The sequence below is a fragment of the Vicugna pacos genome, chromosome 25 (genome assembly GCF_048564905.1).
Source record: "Vicugna pacos chromosome 25, VicPac4, whole genome shotgun sequence".
NCBI classification, from domain to species: domain Eukaryota; kingdom Metazoa; phylum Chordata; class Mammalia; order Artiodactyla; family Camelidae; genus Vicugna; species Vicugna pacos.
The window spans coordinates 1535153-1554141 of NC_133011.1; the positions used below are offsets into that span (position 1 = coordinate 1535153).

Consider the following 18989-nt stretch of genomic DNA (forward strand, 5'->3'; position numbering starts at 1 on the left):
TTCTTCAAATGGAATGCTCTCATAATTGTTGAAAAGTGACACTTTGAACAGAGTACCAGATACACAGCAGACATCACAGAAGTGTCCCTTGCCCTGACTGCCCAAGCCTGCAAGTCTGCAGGATAATTTAAAAGATACCAGATCATAAACAGCCTGGAAGACTTTAAACAAGTTATAAAAAGGAGATCAGAAAACTGAGAGGTGCTTTCACACCCACTTCCCTGAAACCCTGCCACTCAGAGAGGCCCTGCACATACACAGGGAAGGTACTGTTAATGTAGGGGATGACATGGGCCTTCTTAAAATGAGACCGCTAACTGGAGTATCAATCTCAGTTAAAAAGCTGAAGAGTCCAAGCCCCTTAAAGCTAAAGACAAAAAAATTCTTTCTCATTAATTTCACAGACCCTTACTTGCTGGTAGGAGTGAAACAGCTTAAGCTTTGATACTTTTGTAACTTTTGGCCAAACTTCCAGGAAACTTATTTCTATATAATGCCTGCAGCAAAGCATTTATACCAGATTTTTCAATGTAAAAACCTGTCATAATCTAAAGTTCATTTAAAGTATGACTTCATTAAACCAAAACATAATGGGACTAAATTTACTGCTACAGTTAAAATACGTTTTGACCCTTCATACACACCAATTAATTTTTTTAGGAGAAAAAGACAATAACTCATTAACATATTATTTTTAAAAGTAAAACACATACATAAAAATTCATTAGGCTACACCTAATCATGATAGCTCTGATACATTTCTAATGTGGTTACAAATAAGAAAGAAAAGCACTTCTATATATGTGAGCACGTGTCTATATAGACACTTACTGAACTCTAGAAAATTCATGATGTCTTCCTACAAATGCAGCACAGGCTGGGGCACGTGCTAGAAATGGAGGCACTAGGGAAGTTTAAGTTTTATGACTCTAAACACATGAATTCACCTTTTCAGCTTCCCCCTCCTCACATTAAGTGCAAGAAAAACTAATGCAATATAGAGATTGACAGATTGGATGGGGGAACGACTGAAAAAGGATTCAGTACCTAAAAACCCACTATGGTGTCTCCTTATTGACACAAAGATATCCATCCTCTCATATGAGAACCTGAATGTGTTCTATTCTACACATCACCCTCATATAAACTCCTTACCAACTGGACCATAAATAACTCTGACTTGTAGATTAAAATATTATCTATGAAATAAAATTACAAGTATCTCCATGCACCCAAAAGCTACAATCTTAACCACTAATTTTAAAATGGAAGAGTTCTTGATCTTTTTGAAAAACTTCTACTTAAAACAAACATCAAAAACTAAGTAGCCTTTTAACCAATGTTTAATGCAAAATGATACTTTTAAGATGACTCTAGAGTTCTGAATTTAGAAAGTTTTTGTTTAACAAGGGTCTTAGCCCACGAAGATAAAAAGTAAGCTCAACTTTTTTCTTCAATCATCAAGCTACACCAGTTTCTATTCTTACTGTTTCACGTTTGAAAAGCAAAGGCTGTCATACGTACCACTACTTATCAGTAGTTTAAACTGCCTCACATGGTTTGTCTTACTTTACCACCTCATAGAAATCAGTGTGTAACAAAAACTGAAAACGGACACAGAAGTGATTTGTTAGAAGTCATATGTAGAACGTGAATACAAATGTTAAAGAAAAGGCCCTACAGAGGGTCTGCTGCTACACTAGTTTAAGCTAAACGCCTACTAGAAGCTCCTAACTTGAAACGTTTCTCTGGCAAATGAACACCGCGAGTGTAAAGCAGAAGTCTACCTACAAAGCATCATCCAGACCAAACAGAAGACAGGACAAAGCTAAGCCTGGCTCCGCAGTCCGACGTCAAAGGGACAAAGGAAAGAAAGGCAACAATCATGACATGGAATATGCGGATATTTTCTAAATAAGCAGATTAGTCTATAAGCATCCAAAGCATTCAGGAGAAAATTTCAATCCAAAGCTTTCAAACACACTTTGAGGTCTTTAAGTACACTACGGGGAATTCAAAAAGCTAATCTAAAATAAAGCACTTTACACAGCAACCACATGATGCAGCTGGTCCTGGGATACACTGGAAATAAAAGTCATCTTCCAAACCCGAGTCATCAAGAAATTACATGCTTTATCAAACTTCAACACCAACCTGGGGGGTGGAGGGTTGCCACTGTCCTCACAATCCACTAGCTGCACTAAACGTCTCCTCCACCTGAGAGTTTAAGAAAACTCTGCAAGTTGGGTCACCCAGGGGCCATCCCTCTAAAAGACCCAAAATAACGCAGCCTACAGAGCAAACAACATTTAGAACCGGCTCAGCTTCCTCCCCCCAACCCTCTCCCCTGGGCAGCAGAATGTTTTTACTGACCATAAACACAGCCTCTTGCTCTGCCTCCGCAAACCCCGGGCGGGGGCGGGGCGCTGAGCGGAGCGGCGGCTGCCCGGCCGGACACGCGGGACCCCAATGTCGCCCCAATGTCGCCCCTCCGCCCGCGGCCCCGCCGCGGAGCCGGCTCGGTCCGGACCGTCGCGCCCGCGAAGATCAGCACAGCGGCCCGGCCGGCGGCGCGCGGCCCCCCTGCGCGCGCCCTGGGCGGCGGGTCCGCGCAGCGCGGCGGCTCCGGGACCGGCCGCTGGGGGCGGGCGCTGGGGGCGGGAGCTGGGCGTAGGGGTTGACAATGTCTTACTTTGCACTTTTTTTTTTAAACATTTTTTATTGATTTATAATCATTTTACAATGTGTCAAAGTCCAGTGTTCAGCACAATTTTTCGGTCATACGTGGACATATACACACTCATTGTCACATTTTTTTCTCTGTGAGCTACCATAACATTTTGTGTATATTTCCCTGTGCTATACACTATAATCTTGTTTATCTATGCTACAATTTTCAAAATTGTACTTGGCACTAACTTTAATCCTAAGAATTATGCCCCTCTCGGGGTCTCGCAGATCTCCTAAGAACCTTTATTAGATTGCTGGTTACTCACTGGTGGGCATTTGAAAACAATGATACAATATAAAACTTGAAAGCAATAATGAAAATCAACCATATTATTTGATATATAAAATATTGAACTAGGAAAACTGTATATGTTAAGAATAAGGGCAATAACATGATGGTGTGTATAGCACTTTATGAACAACTACGGCTGAACACATTTTTTTAAATTTATTCTATATTTCATTGAATAACAATCTTGTGGCTTGAGATTGCTCTTTGTGTATGACGGATGTCTGATTTTTAACAATACTGCTGTAAACAAAGATTGATGAAACTGGGTCTAGGCTATGCAAAAGTCCACAATCTACTGCTCAAGAGATAAATTATAAAAATTAATTATGTCACAAGGAGGTAAATCTCAAAATAGTTATGTGATTCATAGAGGAGGCACATTTTTATTTATATTTTGTAGATGAGCAGTTTGCAGTTTGATGGGAGCTGCGCTAGAGAATGAAAATTCTAAGATGAAACAAGTGTTGCAAATGCATGGAGACAGGAAAGTCTGCAAGGAGGACCAGCTGCATATTGTTTACCACGCCTTTTGTGGGGTGACTAGTAGAGTATATGGGGGATACATAGCAGCCAGAGAGTTAAGGGTGATGTGCTCTCTGCTAGTCAGAAGTTTATTTTATTAGTAATGTGTAGTCATTGAGAAGATTGAAACAAAAAGCATGGTCAGTTGTGTTTTAGTAAGAATATTCTGCTAACAATGTAAAAGTTTTGGGGGAAGGGAGGGGTACGACCTACAGCAGTGATTCACTATCCAGATAGATTGTAATAAAAGAGTTACACAGAGAGTTAAAAAAAAAAAAACCTCCACATATTCTGGTTAACATCCCAAACTTAAAGAATCACATAGGACTGGAACTTGAGAAGCTATGTTTTTTAAAAGCCCACTTAGTAGTTATATATTGCTAGATAAAAAGTTATCACAAAACTTGCAGCTAAAACAACAAACATTCATTATCTCAGAGTTTCTATGGGTCAAGAATTGGAACATTGGAGCAGGCCTTTAGCTTCAAAGTCTCTCACAAGGATGTAATCAGGATGTTGGCCAGGACTGGAGTTTCATGTGATAACTGTGATCAAACACTGTAGAAAATGTTTTTTCAACTTCAAGAATTAAAGTCAAGCCAAGTGTACGGATTTATCATAATACAATGTTTAAAAATGATGATAAAAATACAACTAGAAATTTATATATATATATATGTATATATATATACACACACACATATATATAATATATATGTTATATATATATAACCTATAGGTCAAAGAAAATTTTATTTTGAAAATTGTAAAATATTTTTAAATGTACAATACTGATAATACTATACATCAAACTTTCAGGATGCAACCAAATCACTAATTTCAGTGAAATTCATGTCCCCAGAGCCACATGCTAGTAAAGAATTAAAGTTGAAGACAAGCTAAATATCAATCTCTACACGTGATACAAATACAAAGTAGAATAAATCAAAATAAAAATGAAAGCATACTTAATGAAACAGAAAACCAATATACAGTAATGGGATCAAAGCATCCAAACTGTTGGTACTTTGTGAAACTGGTAAAGCTAGACTGACTCATCAAAAGAAATGAGATCTGTGTTCCAAATTGCTAAGAATCCAAAATGCCTCAAAAAATATTGTCACACACACAGTCTGAAAAACAAGAAAGGATCAAATAATCTACAAAATCATGCTTTTAAAAATCTACCACAGGTTATGTCACAAGGTAGGAATATAAACTGAATTCCAAAGGATCCAAATCTCCTTTGAGAAGCCACATAAACTTTTTGCCCACTAGTAAATTTTAGAGATCAGAATAAATTAAATAAAATGTTAATGAATTTCTTGAAGACTGAGTAATGGCTAGAATCTTGAGAAAACTTGACATAAGAGGAATCCACACATACTCATAAAAAAATGTCCCATTGGCCTACATCAGGTGCTCATAAGAAACAGCAGGTGTTGGGAAGAAGATGTGTGACATCCTTGGCTGGACAGGCTGACTGCACTTCCCAAGGTTTGAGGGGCGGCAGGAAGACCTGGAGAACGCAGGAGCCTGTAAGCACTCAACAAAGCCTTGCACTGAGTAACAAAAGCAGCAGCCTACCATTGGAATAGGTCAAGGGCACAGAGAGAGACTGTCCGTGAGACAGGTCAGCAGGTCTGCTAACAGTTGAGGGTGGAACAGGAATACTCAGGAAACCCTCAGGCCTGCCACTCAGAGCAGTGCCATGGCGGAATTCCAATGGAGGAATGGGAAGCTTTTTGTCTGCTTGATGTAGCTACAGCAACAGCAGAGCCCAGCCAGGTGGGGTACAGCTGCATTGGCTCAGTGGCCCCCACAATCATCCTAACTGAAAATTTTCAAACATAAATTATTACCTCAATATCTACTTTTTTTTTTTTACAATGCCAAGCATACAATAAAAATGGAGTCAAGCAGAAAAACAGAAACAGAACATGTTAAAACTATCAATCATAATGAGATAAGATGAGGAGCAGAACCAAAATCAGAGATAGACCGAATGTTGGAACAATCAGACAGGGAAGGGATTTAAAATCGCTATTATTATTATGTTGAAGGATCTAGTGGGAAGGTGAAGAACACACATGAACATATGAGAAATGAAATGGCAACTACTTTTAGAGTTAAATGAAAATCCTATAAAAGAAAAGTACAGTATCAGTGGTTAAGAATTATTTTAATGGAATGAACTAAAACAGATGTGGGAAAATTGGTGGAAAAAATGAGAGAACCTGAGATAGAGCAATACCAGTTAACCACATGGAAATCAAAGACAAACAGAAAAAAATGACAACTGAGCATTCAATAGCTGAGAACTTCCCACAGGACAGTGTCTAAAGGATTACTGTAGGTAACTGGAAAAATCAAAATAGAAGAAGTAAAGAAGAAAGGGAAAAATATATTTGAAGGGAAAATGGCCAGGAATTTTCTAAAAGTAATGAAAGGCAAACAAATGTCAGATCAAAAGCTCACTGAACCCCAAGCAAAAGAAATAGAAGATAGATATGGCCATGTACCTCATAGACTAGCAATAAAAACCAAGTATAAAGAGAAAAACTTGTAGGCAATCAGTGAAAAAATGAAACACTACATATAGAGCAAGAAAAATTAGGATTGGAAGCAAACATTGCTAGAAATTATAAAAACGAGGAGAAAGTACAACATCTCTGCAGAGCTGAAGGAAAAATGTCAACCAGAATTATCTACATAGTAACAATGTTTTTAAAGTGAATGCAAAATAAAGACTTGAAGTATAGCTTTTGAACCCTTGTACCCTGTTGGTGGGAATGTAAATTACATAGCCACTATGAAAAACAGTATAGGGGTTGCTCACAAAACTAAAACTACAGCTATCATACGATCCAGCAATTTGATTCCTGTGTTTGTATCTGAAAAATCAAAAACACTAATTTGAAAAGACACCTGCACCCCAATGTTTGTAGCAACACTATTTACAATAGCCAAGACATGGAAGCAACACAAGTCCGTATCAACACCTGAATTGATAGAGAAGACGTGGTGTATGTACATGTAAATATATACATAAAGTAATATTAATTAGTCCTATAAAAGGCTGAAACTCTGCCGTTTGCAGCAATGTGGGTGGGCCTAGAAAATAGTATGCTTAGTGAAATAAGTCAGACCGAGAAAGAAAGTACTGTGTGAGATCATTTATCTGCGGGATGTGAAAAATAATACAAATTGAGTGTATATGCATATGCAAAATGGAAACAGACTCACAGATGTAGAAAACGAACTAGTGGTTACCAGTGGGGAGAGGGAAGGGTGGGAGGCAAACTAGGGGTACACCATTAAAAGACACGCACTACAATGTATAAAACAGACATCTAACAAGGAGACATTACACAGCACAGGGAAGTATAGCCATTTATTTATAATAGCTTTGACTGGAGTATAGTCTGTAAAAATGATGAATTACTATGCTGTACACTTGTAATGAATATAATTTTGTAAATCAACTATACTTAAAATTTTAAAAAAGGAAAAACATGGAGGCAGGGGCTGGGAGGGGGTCAGGTACTGTGAAACTGTAAGGACTAACCACTTGCAAGAATATTAAATACATTTTAAAAAGTAAAAAAAAAAAAAAAAGTAAAGCTGACAGAATTTATTGCCATCAGGCTTTCACTTTAAGAACTGCTGCAGGCGGGCGGGGCGTCGGGTGGGGAGCAGGTGGCCGTCTCCGCAGCCGCTCCCCCGCCCGACCGCTTGCTCTCCCGCCCGGATCCGCGCTGCGCCTCCGCCTGCGGCCGCCGGGCTCCCCCAACCACCCCGCCCTGACCCCGCCCCGACCCCGCGGAGCGCAGCGGGGAGCGGGGAGCGGGGAGGGTCCCGGCGGCCGGCGGGGCGGCGGCCGTGCCCGCCCGTCGGCCGCGCGCGCTCGGGGGCCGGGCTGGGCGGGGCAGGCGGGCGGTGCGGGCCCCGCGGGCGCGAGGAGAGGAGCCCGGGGCGGGCCGCGTCCCCCTGGGTGCCCGAGGGCTCGCGTGGGGTCCGGGGTGGAGCAGATCCCATCCCCCGACTCGCCTTGACGCGGGCGGAGGGGGACCGGGGCCCTCCTACCTGAGTGCGTCTTGTCTTTGAGTGAAAAACTGCGGTGCAAAATAAAAGCGCAGAGCAAGGTGGAAGCTGATTGAAGAAAAAGTCACATCTTAGATTAGCTGTTCAACTGCTGTCTCATACTGGATACAATTTTGGTTTCCTATGAGTACAGACTTTATTAACACTGAGGTTTTAGGACTTTGACCATTAAAAGGTTGTGAAGTTTAAAAGGCCAAGTTTTGTTACTCAAAAGTCTGAGTACCTATGAGCTTTCATTTTCCTAATCATTGTTGAAACGAGATTGTAGAATAGTGTCTTATATTTCATGCCATCCTCGCATAATAAAACGAAGTTTCAATTCTTCAGGCGCCAAGATGAAAGGCGTCAGGGTATATTGTGTTTGATATTTTCAAGGTAATACCATTTTACATTCATTTTAATGAAAAAATGTGTCTTTTAAATTCCTTTTTTATTATGTATAGATGTCAGGGTAAGAGCTTTAATGCTTTTAGTGTGGGGGAAGTATTTCGGTATACTTGAGGTCAGAACTAACTAGTAAAGCATGGATGATTTAAAGAGTGACATTTTAGTATTAAAATTTCAATTACTGTCCTTGCTATTTGAAATCGAATGTGCCTGCGAAGGGGGCCATATCTTTTAGAGTTGTGCTTTCTACCTACCTATAGGCTCTTGAAAATGTAGTAATAAAGTGGTGTGTTTTAATTTGATAGTTTTCATTTTGTGGATTTCATTTTTTTATTTAAACATGCTTTTTTCCCTCTAATATGGTACATAAGAGAGAGTGTGGATATATTTTGAGATTAGATTATGTTAATGGCAGATACTTTAACCACATTTAGTCAGTTTTGGAAGTTGAATATAAACTACAAAAAGTTACTGATTATTAATATATTTATTGTACATTGGAAGCCTGCGTTTTCTAGTTGATATTTCAGCTAACTGTTACGTTTACACTGATTTTAGATTTATGAAATTTTATACCTTAGCACAGTTAAAAATAATATATTTTAGGCAGTTATTGATGTTTTCTTAAACCACTGAAATTTGTTTTGAAACTTGTTAAAAATTGTGCTGGTCAACTTCATATCCCATTTATTCCTTTTCTGTACTTTACATCATTGATAGTATTCTCCAGCTGGGGAAGGAGAGTGCAGAAGCAGTTTTGGACTATGTTTTAAAACTATTTTAAAATTACACTTTCTATTAGCTATACTTTTGTATTGTTTGCTTCTTGGTGGCATGGGAGGGAAGGAGTACCTGTGTAGTTGTGAAATTTAAAATTAGGTGAGCTAGATAGACATACTGTACATGTTTTGTTTTTTAATCGAAAGTAAACATCTATCTTACTGTCGACAATGAACTAATTAACTGGTGTATGTTAAAAATAAAATTTTGAACTCCCAGTCTGTCCCTTCCCACCCCCTCCCCCTTGGCAACCACAAGTTTGTATTCTATGTCTATGAGTCTGTTTCTGTTCTGTATGTATGTTCATTTTTTTTTTTTAGAACTGACTTGAACCTCAATAAGCTTGTGAGAGCGTCATTTTGGTGAGCAAACAGTGAAATTCAGACAATGATAAAGTTGTTTCACACTGACAGTAAAAAGAAACAAGAGAATCAAGAAAATTGTCCATAAAAAGAAAATCAATCTATTTCCTGTATCACATGTCAGTCCAGGTTACAGCAGTAAAGGCACATTTTGCAATACCGAAGCCTTGTGACTTTTACTTGATTGACACAAAATACGTATTCATAGCAATCTTACAGCCCTAACCAGCTGATTTAACACATCATGTGCAAGAAGTGTTTGATGATGCTTTTTTAAGGCTTTTCATTTTTATAAAGGGAAGCAACCTTGATTGATAGTATGAAGAGGATATAAAAGCTCTAGATGTTGATTTATTTCAACAGCTATACTTAGGCAAGATAATGATTTCTTTTAGATATTCTGCTTTCTGTGCTGTATTAGGTGTCAAACTTAGTTCTTTCAAAGAAATTGTATCCCCAACTCAGGGCTTATATCTGTCATTTCTACATCTGTACTCCCTGAAGATTCTATTTATGTTCATTTTAAATATTTATAATAGGATTTAGAAACAGTGTTAAATATAAAGAAATGGTTTTTTTCCTTTACATAATGAAGATGCTAAGAACAAGGACAGCCCATCTCTCTCTCTCTCCCTCTAAATTTGTGTGTGTGTGTGTATGTGTGAGAGAGAAAGTTAGAGACAATTTTGCCATATAAATAAAATTTACCAATGTTCAAATGAGTTCAAAAGCATTTATTTCTTGTGAATTTTCAACAGTCTTGATAGCGTAAGCCCTTTCAGATAAGAAAACAACAATTAAGACATTTTTTAAAAAGTGCATACACCTCAGGTCTCACAAGGCCAAGATATAAACCTATATACTCAGGTAACAAATTGTTTTATTTATTTTTTGTTGCTTATTTATTCTGCAATTGAAGCATTATTGGTTCAAGTGTTAATTAACTGACACAAAAGATATATTATCACTAAAAATATAAAGCATAACATTTTACAAATCTGAAATTTGACTGTTTTTGTCACACTCCCTCTTGCATTACCATTTTATTTTCATTCATTCTTCTTGAATTACTACAAAAGAACCATGGGCATTTTATTTATTTGTAAGACATCTTATCCTACTTAGTTAAAAGAAATTTAGCAATTTTTTTAAAAAGCGCTGATGAATTCACAGAGAAAAATATTAGGAAACATCCAAAGATAGGCTGCCTATGAGTGACTCCACTTAGATTTAGGACGCACACAGACTGAGTGCAGGAATGGAAGTAAATGTTTCAAGCAGATGTTAATGTAAAGAAAGCAAGGGTAGCCACACTTATATCAAACAGTAGTGGAAGGTTGAAAGCTTTTCTCTAAGATCAGAAGCAAGACAAGGGTGCCCACTCTCAGAACCCTTATTCAATGTACTACTGGAAGTTCTAGCCAGAGCAATTAGGCACACACACAAAATTAGAGCCATCCAAATTGGAAAAGAGGTCAAACTTTTTGTAGATGACATGATCTTTTCTGTGGAATATCCTAAAGACTTCACCATAAAAAACCTTAGAAATAATAATCCAACTCAATTAAGTTGCAGGACATAAAATCAACTGGCAACAAAATAGCAGAAAAACAAATTAAAGAAACAATCTTATTTACCATCACACAGAAAAGAATAAAATACCTAGGAATAAACCTACTGAAGCAGGCAAAAGACCTGTACTTGGAAAACTGTAAGGCATTGACAGAGACACTGAAGACAACACAATCAGATGGGGAGATATTCCATGTTCTGGGATTGGAAGAGTCAATACTGTTAAAATGACCCTGCTACCCAAGGAAACCTACAGATTCAATGCAACCCTTCCTGCTTTGAAGTATATAAATCATGTTACAAGTACTCCATGTCAGTATTATAAATGAGTATGAATAAAGTATAATATTGCCCAAGGCAATTTATTCCCTCTGAAGAACATTTGTTTCTAAATCTCTTAAAAATGGTGTCTGTTATTAAACTCTTATCATTGTTTTACATTAAATGAAGAAAATTAGAAAAGGCATGGAAAATCTTCAGAGAGTGAAGTCATTCTTATTTTTCAAAAGTGAATCAATCAATCAATTTCAAACAGTCTCAAAAAACTATGAAATAAGTTTGACTGTCTTCCCTTCTAAATGAGGGTTCAGCTGGCAGCTTAAAATTGCCTTTGCCATGATACTAAAGCCCCATGATTGTCTCATATATTTTATGTCCTGAATGCCAAATATCATTCAATTTCAGAAATATATTTGGCAGTCTTAAAGAGGAGAAATGATTACTTTTACCATTTACAGTAACCTTAAAACTCTTTCCTTTTTTTCCTTATTAAAAGTTCCAGTGTAAATTTCTTACAACAGAGGTATAACATTAAATAAAACAATTAATTAATTGATTAATTAAACAACTTCAGTTTTACTTTTCAAGATAATATACTTACTCTACACTTTTTTTTTTTTTTTGCTATGGTTAAATTCCACCTTTTCTGAAGAAGGAACAATACCTCAACTCCTTTAACAATATATCATTAGTTTCCACAGGCTTTTCAATTTTCTGACAGGCACTGTTTTTCACAGCACAACCAGACATTTCTGGTAAGGTTGCCATCCCAGGAAACGTACATCCTTAGCAAGCTAAGAGTGACTCAAATACCCATTTGAATCCCTTTTGCTTTTTTAAGTAGTTAAAAACTTAGTTAATGTTTAATCACTCATCTGTTTTAATACAAATCAAGTATTATTTTTTAGCATTTTGTTATTTTATTTAAAGTCATCTGTGGTTGCATTTTGCTATTATCTAAATATTTAAATGCAGAATTTGTTAAATATATTTTCTATCTGTATAGTGTCTATCCAACTGAATAGTTTCTCTAAAAAAACAGCAATATTTTTGTATATTCAATCTTTGCCACACTGATTCAGTCTTTACATCCACAAACTTAAATGTTCCACCTGTTTCCCCAAATCAACTATTGAATATTTTTTCTTAAACATACTTCATAAGTCTAGTTTTTAAATAATTTCTTATAATATCCTATGAACACTGGTTTTCCCTATATAAACTGCTGTAACTGTTGAGTATTCTTTCTAATAAATAACCATTGGATTAGAATATGATTTTCCTCAGACTTTGGCTCAAAATATAATAATCAACTAAATGTTTTTTACGTATTTTATTTCAAGTCAAATTAGACATATTGAAGCAGTCTTTCCAAAGCAAATTTTCTAGCCTTAGAAATTTGGTTAAATGATACTATTTACAAATCTTTTTTTTTTTAAGTTTAGAACATTGATCAGAATATTTTATTACACAAGAAATATTTAAAGAAATCAATCGATGCATTTGATTAGTCATTAAGTAGAAAACAAGTGTAGCTATGCTAGATTAATAGCACTGAACTGCAAAATAAATAAAGCTCTAAAAATAAGATAATTTGGCATGAGTTGATAATAGCCCACTTCATTGATGAACATGAGTTTAAGATATATTTTAACACTTGGCCCCCATAAAAGAGACCAAGTTGAACCAAATTAAAAATTATAAATTTCACCAAGGCATCCTTCTCTTTGGGAGTGATTTTAGGTGACTTTATTTTTCACTCAGGATTTTCCTTATATCTACCTTTTACATCAGTAGTCTTAATGAGGAAATTCAGGGACAATGAGTTGTTCTGGGTCAGTTGTGGTCATTTAAAGTTTAGTTCATTCACCCAGAATGACACCACTGAGTTTCTATCACCATTACTGAAGTTACAGAAAATGTGTATTAAAAGTAAGTAATTGACTTGTTAGAATGTTGTGACATAAGACAAGCACATAATTTTTTAAACTGAAATTTATGTTTCCTGATTTCTATATTCACTGATCAAATGGAATGAGTAATTTTACTTTTCTTTGCAACGAACGCCAGCGAACGAGCGCCAGTCCTCCTTTGCCGCTCCCTCCCCGCGGGATCGGTCCCGCACTGTTTTGCTTTTTCTTCTTTCTTTTTTCCTTTTCTCCTACCAGGTTTTTGGTGTCTTTGTCTTTCAAAGAGGGCGATGTTCTGTCAGAGTTCGGCAGGTGCTCTGGTTGGCTGAGTAGGTCTATAGATGTGAGTTTAAGTGTATTTGTGGGAGAGGGTGAGCTACGAGCGTCCTTCTACTCCGTGATCTTGCTTCTCTCCCACACGAATTTAATTGTAGTGTCACAAAAAAGTTTAAAGAAAATCAAAATTTGAATTGGATATATGCATTAAAACCATGTTTACATTTGTAGAAAACTGACTATAATATTCAATCTTATCAAAAATATGTGATATCCTTGGGGAAAACCCAAGAGACTCAACAGGGAACATATTACAAAGGATCGTTACAAATGACATCATTACAAATGACATCTCACTGAGCATGCTACAGCATAATAACTTAGGCATACAGTCTCTGAAACCTAGGATCTGCCACTTTCTAGCAGTGAGACTTTGGGCAAGTCATTTAACCTCCCTGAGCTTTAGTTTCCTTATTATAAAACAGCACTCACTTTCTAGGATTGTTATAAGGATTTAATAAATAAATGTATTTAAGTGCAGAAAACGATGTTTGACACAGAGTAAGTGTAATAAAAGTGATGACTAATAGTATTATTACAAAGTGAATATATATAGAACAGCACAAGTCAAAAGATAAAACATAAGTACTCATGATTACAGTAATAAGAAAGAAAAATATATAATCCACATGAAGAAAGCTTTAAAATATAATGCTGTTGAGGAACATAAAAGACAAATGCATGAAAAAGTAAACCATATTCTTGAATAGGACAGCAGCATGATAAAGATGTTAAGTATGGTTAATAATTAAATGTATAAATTTAATGTGATCCCAATAAAACCATCAGTAGAATGGAGGATGGAGGAACTAAACAAGTTGATTTAAAATTCACAGGGTACTGAAAAAGAAGAGCACTGAAGCGGAATTAGTTTCTAGCAAATTGTAGAACATATTATAAAGCTACTGTGAGCAACTGGTGTAAAAACAGACAAACCATTCAATGGAACAGGCTAAAAATCTAGAAAATAAGAGCAACTGAAGACTGAAGTTTAGTGTGTGACAAAGTTAGCCCTTATGTCGGGAGAGGTAAAATGTATTTTTCAACAAATGTATTTGGGATCAGAAACCCCCTTGCAATAGCTTTCCATTAAGTAATTTTTTAATTCCTCTCACTAATGTTAAATAAATTTCATAATAGTCTTTAAAAACTTACAATAAAATCATAAATGTTATCATTTGTTAAGAAACTATATACCATGCCAGCCGCTATAATGGGAATTTGTACATATAACATCTCTACTCCTTATACCATTCTTTCAAATTACATGTCATTATTTTACAGGTGGTTAGGTTTCACTTTAGAATACAAGAGATCTGCCCCAGGTCAAATACCTACAAAGTGGGGAAAGAGTATTTCCCCACTAGCCTGGATCCCAATCCTCTTTCCATACACCATCCTCCGTTCACAAAATAATGCACGTTGTCAAAGAAACTCCAAGAATGAAGCAATTAAAACAGTGCGAGATTATAAACTGTGCATACCAAGTAGGAAAGTAGTAACCACAATAATAGACTATCTTCTCTTTATGCCTTTTAGTTTTAAAATGGTAAATACACTGGAGTTCAGGTCTTATTTACATTCTCTCATGGGAGCCTGGCATTTCAGTCACTGGTGATATCCAAGGGGAATCTACTTTATACCAAGTTCTTTCTAATAGAGTTAAAGTGAGGCTAGAGTGAGCTTCAACAGAACTTGACACTGAGGAAAATTTTGTAACTGTTTTCATTTTCTATGTGCAAGGTCCTAGTGTGGGAAACTGGAAATCTGTGTGCCAGAAGAATATAACACTGGTTATTTTGACTTCCCTCCGCTGGGCAGTAAACCTCTTGAACTTCTATTTTTGGAAATTGAGGTATCCCTTTAATCCTGTTATAGAACTGCTGACGGCGGTAAGACAGCAAAGGAAAGTCGGCACAGGGCCTGTACCAGCATGGCCTCCAAGAACGGGAGTAAGACAAAGCAAAAGCATTTTGCAGGAGAATTTTGTGATCCTGGTGTCAGTGTTCACAACCCAACACAAGAAACGCCACCCAACTGCAAGTCATTTCAGACTAAAGAGAAACTCCCAAAGCCAGTATTTACAGCATGGTTGGTGTTGTATTTGTAGAAAACAGCACAGCCCTCCTCTACATCTGTCCTCTCCAAGGATTCTACACATCACCAGCAGTCTTCTCTTCAACCTTGTGGGGTGGATATAAAGATACTGTTCAGAACGTGCAGGCCTTCTTCTGTTTAGACTTGTCAGGTACAAAGACACTGTTGCTACTCTCCTGAAGAAGGACCCTTCTTCTTTTTTAAAGACCCTTCTGACGATGATTTGTTTTCTCCCAGCCACTGAGACACCTGAGCCAACTTTTATTTTTAATGAAAATCACCTCCTCTTCAAAAATGGCCTCCAATCGGCTGAATTCATTTTCAAAGTTCCCTTTGATTCTAAAGCTGAAAACATACAGAATGAATGTCCTTCTCCCAAAATGAACTTGGTGTTAGGGACTTAACTCAGATGCCTCCAGACAATGATAAAGAGCCATATTCTAAACATTCAGTCTCAGTTACCGAAGATCACTCTTAAATGGATGAAGGCTGATTCTACCCAACTTTGAAGCAAAACAGCGGATACTTGCTTGGGGTCAGTAGCGAGGACTCTGTTGCTACTTTCCAGACCTCAGCCCAAATACCACACTCGGATAAAGTCAGATGTCAGTAAATTACTGACATTCAGAAGAGCCTTTCAGAGGCCCTGGTGATGCTGGGTACACACAGCATGCTTACCTTTCTGTACCCATCACTAACTCTATGAGAAAGAAAATCTGTTCTTCAAAATGAGAGGACTAGAAAGTAGGATGTCCTAGAGTAAGTTTTAGATGTACCAAAAAGTTGCAGAAATGGTACACAAAGTTTCTGTATATCCTTCACCCAGTTCCCCCCGCTGTCACCATCTTTCATCACTGTGATTCATCTGTCACAACTAAGAAATTAATCGGTACATTACACCAACTAAACTCTACCCACTTAATTCAGATTTCAGTAGTTTTTACCTGATGTCCTTTTTTTGTTTCAGGATCCCACCAAGGGTACCACATTACATTCAGTTGACATGTTTCCTGGGGCTCTTCTGGTCTATAACAGTTTCTCACACTTCTTCCTTGTTTTTTTGATGACCTTAATGGTTTTGAGGCGTTCTGGTCAAATATTTTTGTAAAAAAAGTCCCTCAATTTGGACTTGTCTGATCTTTTTCTTTTTTCTTTTCTTTCTTTTTTTAAATTAGACTAGGATTATGAGTCTTGGGGAGGAAGACCACATAGGTGACACGCCATTCTCATCCTAACATAACAAGCATGCATGCCATCACACGCTATCAACATGACTTATCACTGTTGAGCCTGGATCACGCAGCTTAGAGGTGGTGTTGCCAGATTTCTCCACCGTAGAGTTATTCTCCTCTCCTGCCTCTTCCCATGTTCTGTGGAAGCAAGCCACTGCATGCAGCCCACACTCAAGGGATGACGGAAGGGAAATTAAGCTTCATCTTCTGAAGAAGGCACAGGGGTTCGCAGGGAGGTAACTACATAACTATCTGGCATTCTTCTGCGTCTCTCCCGACATCCCCCCCCCATTTATTTATTTGTTCAACCATTCAACTATTTATTTACTTACATCAATATGGAAATGTATTTTATACTGTGGGTTACAGGCTCACTACAATATCCTGGAAAAGGCTTAGTTGGACTAGTCCGTCTTAAGTTTAACGAGCATATGAGTTCAACTGGGGATGTTGTGAAAATGCACATTCTGATTCAGCAGGTCTGGGGTGGCCCAGGGTTGCGTACTTCTGACCAGCCCCATGCGATGCTGCTGTTGGCCTGGCCCTACACTCCGAGTGACAGAGCTCTCCCGACTCTGCCTGACCTCTCCCACCTCTTCTAGAAATGAGTGCTCACCCTGCCCTACAGCAACCCACTCCACCTCTGAAAGGCCAATCAGGGAATCAAAAATGAAATATTCTCAATCCTCAAATCCATTCACTTGGATACAAACTCTGAGGCAGACTTTTTGTTGTTGTTTTTGTTTTGTTTTAAACTGTAGATGTTTTTAGGTCACCACCATCTCTCTCTCTCTCTCTCTCACGCACACACACACACACACACACACAGAGGCTACCTCTACCTTCTCTATGTGAATTTAAAAATGACTAAACTCATTGTGATGGATGCGGTGATGTCTAAGGTTGAATTTCTGGAATGGAAAGCTATCTGGGAGTTGTATGTCTCTATTTCAGTCTGTGTGGTCCTTCAGGAGTAAAAATGAGAGAAACAGCAAAGAAGGAAAAGCTGGGACAAAGGAAGAATAACAAAGTAAAACATATATTTACCCAGAACAGATGAAGTAATGACATTGGAGCCATGTTTCCAAAACAACATGGTTCTCCTTCTTTAATAAGGCCCCAAAGGTCTTGGGGAAGAGTGGGCTGCATGAGCAAAAGCCCCACCACTGCATAGAGATTACAGGCTGAAGGGCACTGGTATTGATCTTCTGCCGAAATCTATCACCCCGTTTTGATTTGGTGGGCATGGATTATATTGCATCTGTAACTCACTACGAGAATACGGACTCATTTTTAAAATTTTAGCACCCCAATAAATAAATAAATAAATAAATAAATAAATAAATAAATAAAATTTTAGCACCCTTATTCTAAATGCACACACACACACACAGACAAAATGTATGTTAAATCATACATTTTAATATAAACTACTGCCCTGTAACTCTGTTCTCTAAATAAACATTTGAAAATCAAACCTGATGACTAAATTTTCTCTCTAGCAGACTGAGCAATAAATACTTGTTTTTGGTATAAAAACAACAGTTTATTAATTGGACTAGTAAATGTCTCACATACTTGGAAAAAGCAATTATAAAACAGGAAACTGAAACTGCATTTTTAGAAACAACAAGTTAGATATAAAAATTACCATATATCCTGCAATCCACGAAGAAAGGAAGGACATAATGTCTATTTGCTATAAACTCACTTAAACTTACAAGTAAAACCTGTCTTACCATCTACATGAAGTAAAGATACTTTTTAAAGGCTTAAATAGTGAATAAGGGGGAAAAAATGTCAAACAGCATATTTGAGATGTTAATTATACTGATCTCTTTGAAGTTTAACAAAGATGATGGAATTTTCTGGCACTTGTAAATTCTTTAAAGTCATAATTTTTTAAAAAAAAAAAGCATGTTAAATCCATTTGATATGAAAAATAACTCAAAGAAATGTTAGTCCCTTTTGGAAATATGAATCCCAGGAAGTTAATGAAAAATGTTCCTCTCACCAGAAATTTTACTTTACTAAGCTTAAAAAGGCATCCCAAGTAAGAGAATGACCAAGTTTCTACTGAAAAGAGAGCCCTACCTATTCAGTATGAATATGGGGCCAACATTAAAACATCTGACACTTGTACATACCTAACAACTGCTCCAGAGTGCCATTAATTCAAGTATATAACAACACATTTCCTTCATTAGTGAGAAAAAAAAATAGAGGATGAAGGATGAAGCAGGAAGGCAATAGCCTATTTCCATTTGGCAAAAATAAATAAATAAATAAATAAAAGAACAACTGGAACCTGGGGATTTAGATATGCCAGGAATCCCTGACAGCATGCCACACTCAACAGTGATCATGAAACTCATCTGCAAACAGA

At 37.2% G+C, this 18989-nt stretch overlaps 1 long non-coding RNA gene and 1 pseudogene across 1 annotated transcript in view; both read right to left on the reverse strand.

Annotated features, from left to right (window-relative positions):
* Positions 1–2604, reverse strand: part of LOC140689218 (uncharacterized) — a 37791-nt gene extending 35187 nt beyond the window's left edge. Inside the window, exon 1 of the long non-coding RNA XR_012064099.1 lies at positions 2374–2604. This is a non-coding gene — a long non-coding RNA (uncharacterized lncRNA). The remainder of the gene's footprint in view (positions 1–2373) is intronic.
* Positions 2605–14927: 12323 nt separating this feature from the next.
* Positions 14928–18989, reverse strand: part of LOC140689140 (tRNA (32-2'-O)-methyltransferase regulator THADA-like) — a 126166-nt pseudogene continuing 122104 nt past the window's right edge.